This window comes from Eptatretus burgeri, chromosome 1 (genome assembly GCF_056783735.1).
Source record: "Eptatretus burgeri isolate ZD-2024b chromosome 1, Ebu_testis_v1, whole genome shotgun sequence".
NCBI classification, from domain to species: domain Eukaryota; kingdom Metazoa; phylum Chordata; class Myxini; order Myxiniformes; family Myxinidae; genus Eptatretus; species Eptatretus burgeri.
The window spans coordinates 6,593,653-6,603,422 of record NC_140961.1 but is presented as its reverse complement, the minus strand read 5'-3'; the positions used below and the strand labels follow the sequence as shown (position 1 = coordinate 6,603,422).

The 9,770-nt window shown below is 41.6% G+C and overlaps 1 long non-coding RNA gene across 2 annotated transcripts in view; it reads left to right on the top strand.

Annotated features, from left to right (window-relative positions):
• The first annotated feature begins 2,828 nt into the window (after positions 1 to 2,828).
• Positions 2,829 to 9,770, top strand: part of LOC147033809 (uncharacterized) — a 44,801-nt gene continuing 37,859 nt past the window's right edge. The window contains exons 1-3 of one of the 2 annotated variants that reach the window (XR_015058893.1): positions 2,829 to 2,963; positions 3,128 to 3,167; positions 8,974 to 9,059. This is a non-coding gene — a long non-coding RNA (uncharacterized LOC147033809). Of the gene's footprint in view, positions 2,964 to 3,064; positions 3,168 to 8,973; positions 9,060 to 9,770 lie in introns of those variants that run through there. The other variant, XR_015058879.1, reaches the window with a different exon arrangement.

The window sequence follows — 9,770 nt, the reverse complement described above, 5'->3', positions numbered from 1 at the left end:
CTTCCTTTCGGTGTTCCTCGGCGCTTACCGCCCGGAAGCTGCAGTCTTTTCCCAGCTGATTCAGAGCTTGCAGGAACTGATCGATTGTCTCCCCGGCTGCTTGCTTGCGTGTGTTGAGAAGATGTCGTATGTATACCTCGTTCTTGGGCTTCACGTAGAGCGCCTGCAGCACGTCGATCGCTGCTTCGTAAGTGTCGCACCCCGAGAAGAGCCTGTACACGCCGGGCGAGACATGATTCACGAGAGCGGCAAATTTGTCAGCTCCCTCCGCGATGATGGTCAGATAGTGTGAGAAGGAGCAGAACCAATGTGACCATTTCATTTCTGCGTCAGTCGCGTTCGGGTCTGCGTCGAACCTCTCTGGTTTGTAGATCTTGTCCATCTTTGGTTGAGAGAGCCGAGAAAATCAAATGGAATAAATTGAAATGAGAGCGAGAGATGAACCTTCAGAGTTTAGGCTTTATTCCATTTGATTGGAGCCGCTTCTGTGGGCACACCAGGAAATACAGGTTCAGCTAGGAGTACATAAGCAGTAACGTATACATGTGCAGTTAACCATTGCAGACTAAATCCGCGTAAGCACGGAGTTCGATATAATCTCCATTCTCACCAGTCAATGAGCACCTTCAGTTAACGAGCATCAAGTGGACAGCCGATGTCAATAGCAATGCCCCGGGGACAATCACTCGTGCCGCAGAGAGACATCCCCTTATACGCGAGACGCACAACATGTGATCCCGCGTCATGTCCCTCGATTCACGTTAATTCACCACATTCAGGACTGTTATTTCCAGCATGATGGAGCTCCAACTCATTATGGGCGTTATGTTCATCAGTGGCTTGATGAAAACTTTCCCAGAAAGTGGATCGGCCTCCACGGTCTGATCGAGTGGCCGGCACGCTCCCCAGGGGGTCAAAGGTAATGTAAAGTGGTGGCTTGATTTTGGGTGGAAAATGGCCCGGCGCCCCACCCCCTCGGGGCCACGGCAACGAATTCTTCTTCCCCCGCGGGCCACGAAGGGAGGGGCGGGAGCGTTAGAGATAAAAAGCGCGCGCTGAACGCAGCGTGGAGAGAAGCGAGTGGAAGTCGTCGAGTGGAGAGGGTCGAGTGAAGGGAGTCAGTCTGTCTCGGAGAGGTGCGTGGAGGAGCAAAAAAGGGTGTCGTGGTGGAGTTGTGAGCAGTCGTGTGAAAGCTCGCGGAGTCTGGAGTCCCCGAAGTTGGTGGGGAGCTGGAAACGGACCATCGAGGGTCGCCCAAGCAAGTCACCAGGAGGGTGGAGGTAACCTGTGGCGGCCTCTTAGAGCTCCTTCAGTCAACCAAGCTCCTTGGACATAAAGACCCTAAGGGGTCCCGTCTACACCCTTGTCTATGAGGGGGTTTTTCCTTGCTTTTATTTGTGTGGAAGTTGTGGCGCCATGTCCCGATAAGTAGAACTGTTGATAAGTGTACATAATAAATAGCTCTTTGCCTTGCTTGCATCTTGTCCCGTCCCGCATTCATCACAAATCAACTGCATGCGTGTTTCACCCATTCATTGCATGATTGCATGATTGTATACATGGAAGTAATAAATGTGCTTGTTGAAATGTACCCTGTTCATTGCGTCTTTTTCCCTGAATGGAACTGCCGTATTTCATTTCGGAATAATAGCGGGCTTTTTGATAGCCGATAATTGAATCGGGTCCAATGAGGCCTGGCGATAATACACCGCTCGGTTATCCCAGAACGGAACGAACCGCTTAAGCGGTTCAAGTCTGAGCAGACCTCGCTGCGGTACGGTCTCTCGGTAGGCTGCCCGCGTGAATAATTAGGTATATCGATGATTTGGCGATTGACCCTGTCGCGCACGGGTAGAGTATTGACTAGGCCATGGTGTGCGCTTGGAGCACACCCGTGACTGGTTTTCGGCGTTGTTCCGGAAAGTCGTGACTGAATTGTCCGTCTGGTGGGCGTACAGCCGCGATTCCGCTAAAAAGTGGCTGTCTGCACGCCGGCGGGCGCGAAATTCGTAACAATATATACATATATATATATATATATATATATATATATATATATATATATATATATATATATATATATATATATATATATATATATATATAATGGTTTTCATGTTAATTTCCAGAGTAATTGAGCCCATGGCCTGTTCGTCACGATTTGCACAGAAGCACAGGTAATTATCGAGCTCATGGATTAATTAGCAGGGTGATAAAATTAATGTTATTGTAATTTCATAATCCACTTGGTAGCTGCGGTGTTTGTAGAATTTATTTTGGCTTCCACATTCGACATTTGCAAAGACAGGAAGGACACACTTTTTGTTCAAAAGCACCAAGCTCCAGTTTTATTTCATCCACAAAGTGCAACACACTAACTCGTTTTATCTCTCAATATATTAATGAAATTTATGTTCAACTAAAATTTGCATACATAAGAGAAGACGTTGCTCACAACCAATGTGAACAGTGGTGTAGTCTACGTGATACGCAGGTATACGCCGTATACCCACTAAGAAAGCTCCAGGATTTCCGTATACCCACTTAAAACTGCGCAAGGATACGTAACGATATAGTTTTGTGACAGAACTTTCAGTTCATTGATTTTGTTCCCACATACCGGGTAGAGTATAACTGCAATAAAATAAGTCTTGCAGGGGAAGCCATCGACTTCATTCATCTCCATTCATAAAATTCACCCCCACTCCAGTGCGGTGCTGTGACAAAGCGTGAAACGTGGTGCCTCACTGGATGTGACACGTGACCTGACGTCACGCTCAGGCACCTACCAACGATGAACACGTGTTTGACAACAGCTGGCGTTGCAAGTTTTTAATTAGCTAACATTATGAAAATAAAGCAAACGACACTCTTTAAGTGTTTTCGTAAGCCTGGCCCTGAAGTTACTACCGCTTCGGATGACACTACAGAAAAGGAGCAGCTTGATGCAAATGCTACACCTGGTAAGTGAAAGTCGCATACACATTAGTTTATCTCTCGATAATTCCAGTTGTGCGTGCGTGCGTGCGTGCGTGCGTGCGTGCGTGCGTGCGTGCGTGCGTGCGTGCGTGCGTAAATACAGGGGGTGTGTGGGGGATTTGCCAATTAATTATTGGTCTATCCTAAGGCGACTCAGGGAGGATGGAAAACTACCTGAACATTTTGAGGTATGTTTGGACGTTTTCGGAATTTATTGTCATTTTATGTGTTGAAATAAATCGCGGCTTCGAGGCCCGGAGCGTCGCGCCTACGATAGTTGTAGGCCGCAACGGTTCGGGGCCCCTTTAGTGACAAATGGCTTCTTTCACCTTTATAACTGATATCGCCGGATGCCTGACGTTATTACCTGCACGATGATGTGTGTGTTGAATTTTTGTGACTTTGTGTTGTCGAGTTATGAGCGAATAAAGGACTTCGCGCCACTCGCCTATTCGATTAACGTTAGGCCTTACGGCTGTGATGCAGTTTCACTCTCCCGGCTCTCACGAACGAACGGAAAGATATTTTGGAATTCTGTTTTCAAATTTCGCAGTCGATAGCCATCGGCTAAATCCCAACGTCGAAAACCAGGTGAAAATCGGAGGGTTTTTGGTATTTTGGCGACAAAAGCAGCTTTGGGTACTTTGAGAACAGGAAATAAAATGCGCCGATTAATTCCCTTTAGCGGTGGTTAATGTAAATAATTTTTTCATCGTTATTTTGAGGTAGGTGAGGTATAGACCTACAAAACGAGGGGTATCATTCGACTGTCGGACTTGTGATGATTAAATTACAGAAAAAAACGATTGTTGGCGGGCCGCGAACATTTCGGCGCCTCGTCATTGAAGGGAACGAAAAAACTTCAATGTGTTTTCGGATTTATCAGTATCTATAGGGTGGTAATGAGATTACCTCAAAGATTCGATTAAAAACGGCTTTTGTTTCGCAGTTTAGCCGCGGCTTGCATTTCGTACTGCGAAAAATAACATTCCGGAAGGAATTTCTCTTCCACCATCATCCGAATAATTTTTCCGTCGGCAAGCGGACATAGAGGAAGGATAGACTGACAAAATAAGGAGTTCCACTAAGCTCTGTGACTTGTAATGATTAAATTAGAGATTTTAAACGCAGCGGTAGAAAAATATGCAAATTTACTCCAACGGCTCTGACGAACGAACAGAAAGTTATTTTTGAATCCTGATTTTTGGAATATATATATATATATATATATATATATATACATATACACACACACACTCTTCTTCTTTCGGCTGCTCCCGTTAGGGGTCGCCACAGTGGATCATCCGTATGATCCGCATAGTGATTTGGCACATGTTTTTTTTTTTTTTTTTTTACGCTGGATGCCCTTCCTGACACAACCCTGGTCGTCTCTTACGATACAGGGATATGGTACACCTATTTTAACCGGGGTATACACCGGCCCAGTACACTGGTACTCACTTTGCCGACCTCGGAAGGATGACAGGCTGAGTCAACCCCCTGGCGCATTAATTCATTGGCCCAACGGGGCTTGAACTCAGGACCTTTTGGATCCCAAGCCACTGCCCTAACCACTGCGCCAACACCAGGATATATATATATATATATATATATATATATATATATATATATATATATATATATATATATATATATATATATATATATATATATATATATATATATATATATATATATATATATATATATATATATATATATATATATATATATATATATATATATATATATATATATATATATGTTTCAGGTCTCTGCAATAATATTGTCAGTTAGCTGTGAACTATTGATTGGCCATGAGGATGACTATTTGGCCTAGTGTGCTATTGCCTTCCCTTGAGTTTGGCTTGGGCCTATGCCTCATCCTTGTAGTACTATTGTTCACACCATAGCTCATTATTTAAAAAAAAAAAAAAAAACTTCATAAAATTTAATGCTTAACATCAATGCTGAAGTCCGGCACAGATGTGGCAAAGGCGGGGAGGGATCCGGGGATCATCACAGTTTCCTCACTACAAAAACCTAGACTACACCACTGAATGTGAATGCATGACATTTCATGCAATTGACCTATCTGCGATGTCAGAACAACAGGCCTTGTGTTTTGGCATAATCGAGGAAGATGTGAACAGTGTTATAAGCTCTAGATTTCACAGAATTTGTCCGAAACAGATGTGATGCTGGAGTCAAGCCCACAGCTGTGGACAAATGCTTTGTAGGGTATGAGTTGTTGAGTTGCTCATCATTGAAAGCAAATTAACTGATAGGAAGTTGATAAGATCTGGGTTTTTTTGCACTTTTTCTCTGGGTGGGAGTGATGTTTTAGGCCAACTGACCGATCTGATTCAAGGCCGACTCGAGATCGATCAGTCCTTCCATCCATCCATCTACAAATGCTTGCAACTTCTTCTCTGAAACTACACATACTTTACCACAATGTTTGTCAGCGTGTTTGTAGCAAAGTTTGTTCATGGCATTAAAAAAATCGTTCCCCAAGGAGTGTACAGGGGGTTTCCCCCCAAAAGAGGTATTTTCTTTTTCGCAGAAACTACACATGCAATTCTGATGAAACTTGATCACCACCCTTCATCACCTGTGATGAACTAAAGTTTGTTCATGACTTTAAAAAAAATTGGTGGGGGGGGGGGGAGGGGTGAGAGTTGTTTGGCCCCCAAAATTGGATCATGAAAAAATAAGTGACCACTATATTCGTTATTGTAGTCTGTCTGTCTGTCTGTCTGTCTGTACTGAGCATAGCTCCATGGGTTTTCATCCGATCCTGATAAAATTTTGGTTGGAGGTTTATAGTATGATCTAGTTGTGTTTTCCTGAGAATGGGCGTGGTGCGCCCATTATGGGCGGAGCCACACCCAAAAAACGTGTTTTTAGGGGGTAGCCGATTTCAATTTGCATCTTCTCCGAGGTGGTTTGTCGAATCTGGCAGGGATTTCAATATTCGGTTAGCCCAATGACACCTGCATAGCCTCACGGAGCTCGTTTTTTTTTTTTTTTTTTTTTTTTTTTTTTTTTTTTTTTTTCCATTTTCGTCCCAAGATTAAGGGCACAAGGTCACGAACTTAAATTTCGAATTTTGACAGAAAAAATTATCTTCTCCGAGGGGTTTGTCGAATCTGGCAGGGTTTCGGTATTTGGTTAGCCCAATTGCACTTGCATAGCCCCACGGAGCTCGATTTTTATTTTTTATTTTTTATTTATTTATTTTTTTTTTCATTTTCGTCCCATGGTCAAGGTCACGAACTTCGAAAATTTCGAATTTTGACATCAAAATCATACGACCACCCAAACTTTGAGAGCGAGAATGACAATATTTTTATGCATAATCTTGAGGTCATTCCCCACCTAAAGTCTTGAAACCATTTTGATCTATCTCGAACACCCTGCCCATGGCGCCCCCTTCAAGTTTGTTTTTACGCTGATTTCATCAAAGTATGGAAAATCCGAGGAGTGCAAAATGCCATATAGCCTATATGATGTTATATTGTTCCTGGAATGTTCCAGAGGAAGTTTTGCACTAAAGGTCATAATCCTTGACCTTTGACCTTTAAAGTTCACAAAGGTCAAATTTTCAAAGTTGTGGGAATCGAACCGGGGTTTCGACCTTCTTCGACGAACTAACTCCAATAAGCTATAGCACGTATCCTGTTTCCTTATTTTAATGTCCACAACATTGTTTTCTGACATTTAAAGGTTATGCAAAGGTCAAATTTTTAAAGTTGTTGAACGAAACCGGGTTTTTGACATTTTGCAGATAATAACCTGTCACTCGTACCACATCATGTTGATCATTTTTATAACTTGGTCAAAAATTATCACATTGTCTCATTCTTGACTTCTGAAACAATCTACATCGTCAAATACCGCTCGTGAACCATCGTCGTCTTCAGACTTGTATGTATTTATTTTATTTTCCGAAACCACACACACCATCTCGATGTAACTTGACCACAACCTTTATCACCCATGATGTACCAAAGTTTGTTCAGGGCATTTAAAAAAAATCCATCGGTATTTACTTTCTTTTATTTTCCATTACATATTTTGTGGTCTTCCATGCCTACCAGTGGTTACCTGGTTACATTATCCAGCCGCTACCAGGTGAGAGCCCAGGGGTATTGCCCCTATGTTCATTATTACCCTTCTGCTGCTGTTTTGCATTTTTTTTCGCTTTACAACTCGTTTTCTCTGCAACCGCCTGTCCGATCGACACAAAACTTTTGACATTGGAGCGACCCCCTCCCCCCAATCCCCCATCCCTCCATGGAGATTTTCTTTTTCTTCATAACTGTGATGTTTTAGGTCACTTTTATGTCAGCCATATTGGATAAAAGGAAAAACTTTGGACATCTACGAAATCGCTCAATGAAAAAAAAATTGAAACTTGGCACGTCATCAACTCTCCATGGGGACAATGGGGAATAAAGTTTCGTAATGATGACTGTTTGATAACGATCTGAAAGTGAATTCTATCAGCTCCATTCAAATGTAAGGCTTGAGCAGCAGGTTCCTGAAATAATTGGATCAAAACTCCCCCTTGTGCCCCTGCAAGAATGTCTGATTTGTTGTAGCCATTTAAGAAGTAGTAGTCGTAGTCTCATCGTTGGAGTACTATTAGTAAACCAGACTTTGTGGTGTAATAGTTTGAGCATCCTCTTTGAGTCTGGGAGGTCGGTAGTTTCAACCCCGGTCGAGTGATATCAATGACTCTTAAAATGGTCCTGCTGCTTCCTTACTTAATGCTCTGCATTTATCAGGATAGAACATGGACAAACAACACGGGGAAGGCAATGGTATATCTCCTTTGCAAAGAAACTGCTTTGGCAGCACCAACACTCTGCAAAGAGTATGGTACATGAAAAAAACAAAAGCAGTCATAGTAGTTGCAGTAGTCGTATTGTACTACTAGTCTATGTAGAAGAGTTGGAGCCCAGGTCGGCCAGAGGTGACTCTTATCCCGTTCTTAAGATGACACATTTATTGCAGCTGTCTTGTCTCAATCCACTGATGGATGTTAAAGTTTTTAAAATTCATTATTAATCCTTTTAAGCCAATACACTCACAAAATTCCAATTTTTCTCTCCGAGTTAAAACAATATTGTACTTGCATCGATTTCAAAAATAAATAAATAAATTCCGCATTAGAAAGCCAATTCGCAAGTTGAGCAGTCGTGGCAGTTTATCGCTGGTTTGACTTCAAAGATGTACTGACAGTTTCGTTGAAAAATTCTGCAGGCCTTCCCATGATTCCTAGCTGCTTGACAACAGAAATTCAGAGAAATATTAAATCTATAATTTTCATGTGCTTGAGACTTATTGGCTTCAAGATCCCAATACGCTCAGGTGTGACAAGCAAAGCAGATTTGGGCTTGGTTTGTACTTGGAGAGATGACCTCCATGGAGGGCCAGCTGTTGGTTGAAAGATGGCAGGAGAACTCAATTGGGAGAACTCAATTGCTTCAGTTGTCTGCTCATTCATTTTCCCCTGTCCTCAACCCCCTCTCATTCTCCTCCCAGTTGTGAAAGCGAATTTGATTAAAACCTTTGTGCTGACACAGCGCTCATGGTAGAGAATGCTGTTCCTCGTCACGTCTCCATTTGGGTTGTGGACATTATTTAATAATCTATTGTCGATCTCGCATTATTGAAAAGAGCGGCGTACCGTTACATATGTTCTATACCTTGAGATCAAGACACATTTACAATCAACACATTGTATAAGTTAATTGTCAATCATAACGGTGTAACGGTCACACATAAAACATAAAAATGGAATGAGGGTTGTTGTGCAGTTTATAAGTTGAAATTTTGTGAAATGTGTTCAGTTGAAAATTGTTTCACATCCTATTAACTTTAACTGCCAATGTAATTATCTTCTATGCATTTCACATTTTTCTCAATGTAACTTCTCCACCATATCCATTTAGAATTAGCAAATGTATCCCACTCACCCTTCAGCAGGGAATTTGCCCCTGGACACCGGCGCACAATGGCCGTGGCATCTCCTTCTAAAGGACTGCATGCTCAGAGATGGTGACTAACAGGTACCGCAGGACCTGAAGATTATCCAAATACATTTATACATATATTTTAAATTTCCAAACAGTTGATTGAGATTATTCAAGCAGATAAATTGTAGATATATATATATATATATATATATATATATATATATATATATATATATATATATATATATATATATATATATATATATATATATATATATATATATATATATATATATATATATATATGTTTATATTCGAGGAACAAGGTGAACTAAGTCTGTTTGTTTTTTCAATGGAATCATCAATCCACTTTTCTGTTAATGCAAGAAAAAAAAATCTCACAAAAGAGCATTATTTGTTGAAAACTGAATGAACGTCAACCTCATTGTCCAGTCACATCTCACTCTGTCACTTCAGAGGAAAGAAATGGGCAGAGCGCAATGGCCTCGTAAGATATCACTTTCTTTGCGGAGAACTGGGAATTGGTGCTCTAAGTAAAGGGAATGAAACCGGCGGCCTGCAATTGATTGCAAACCTTTGATGAAATACGATTTGGTTAACTGTTCTTATTTTAGATCGTCCATCTTCAACTTCGTACAAACTGGGACTTTTCAAATTTTCTGGGCCGAAAATTCATTATCCTTTCTTATCACAATTGTCGCGTTACCTGTCACCTGATCAAAAAGTGCTTTTACGTGACAATTCCACTGGATATCGACTTTAAAGTTATCGCATGCATGTGCG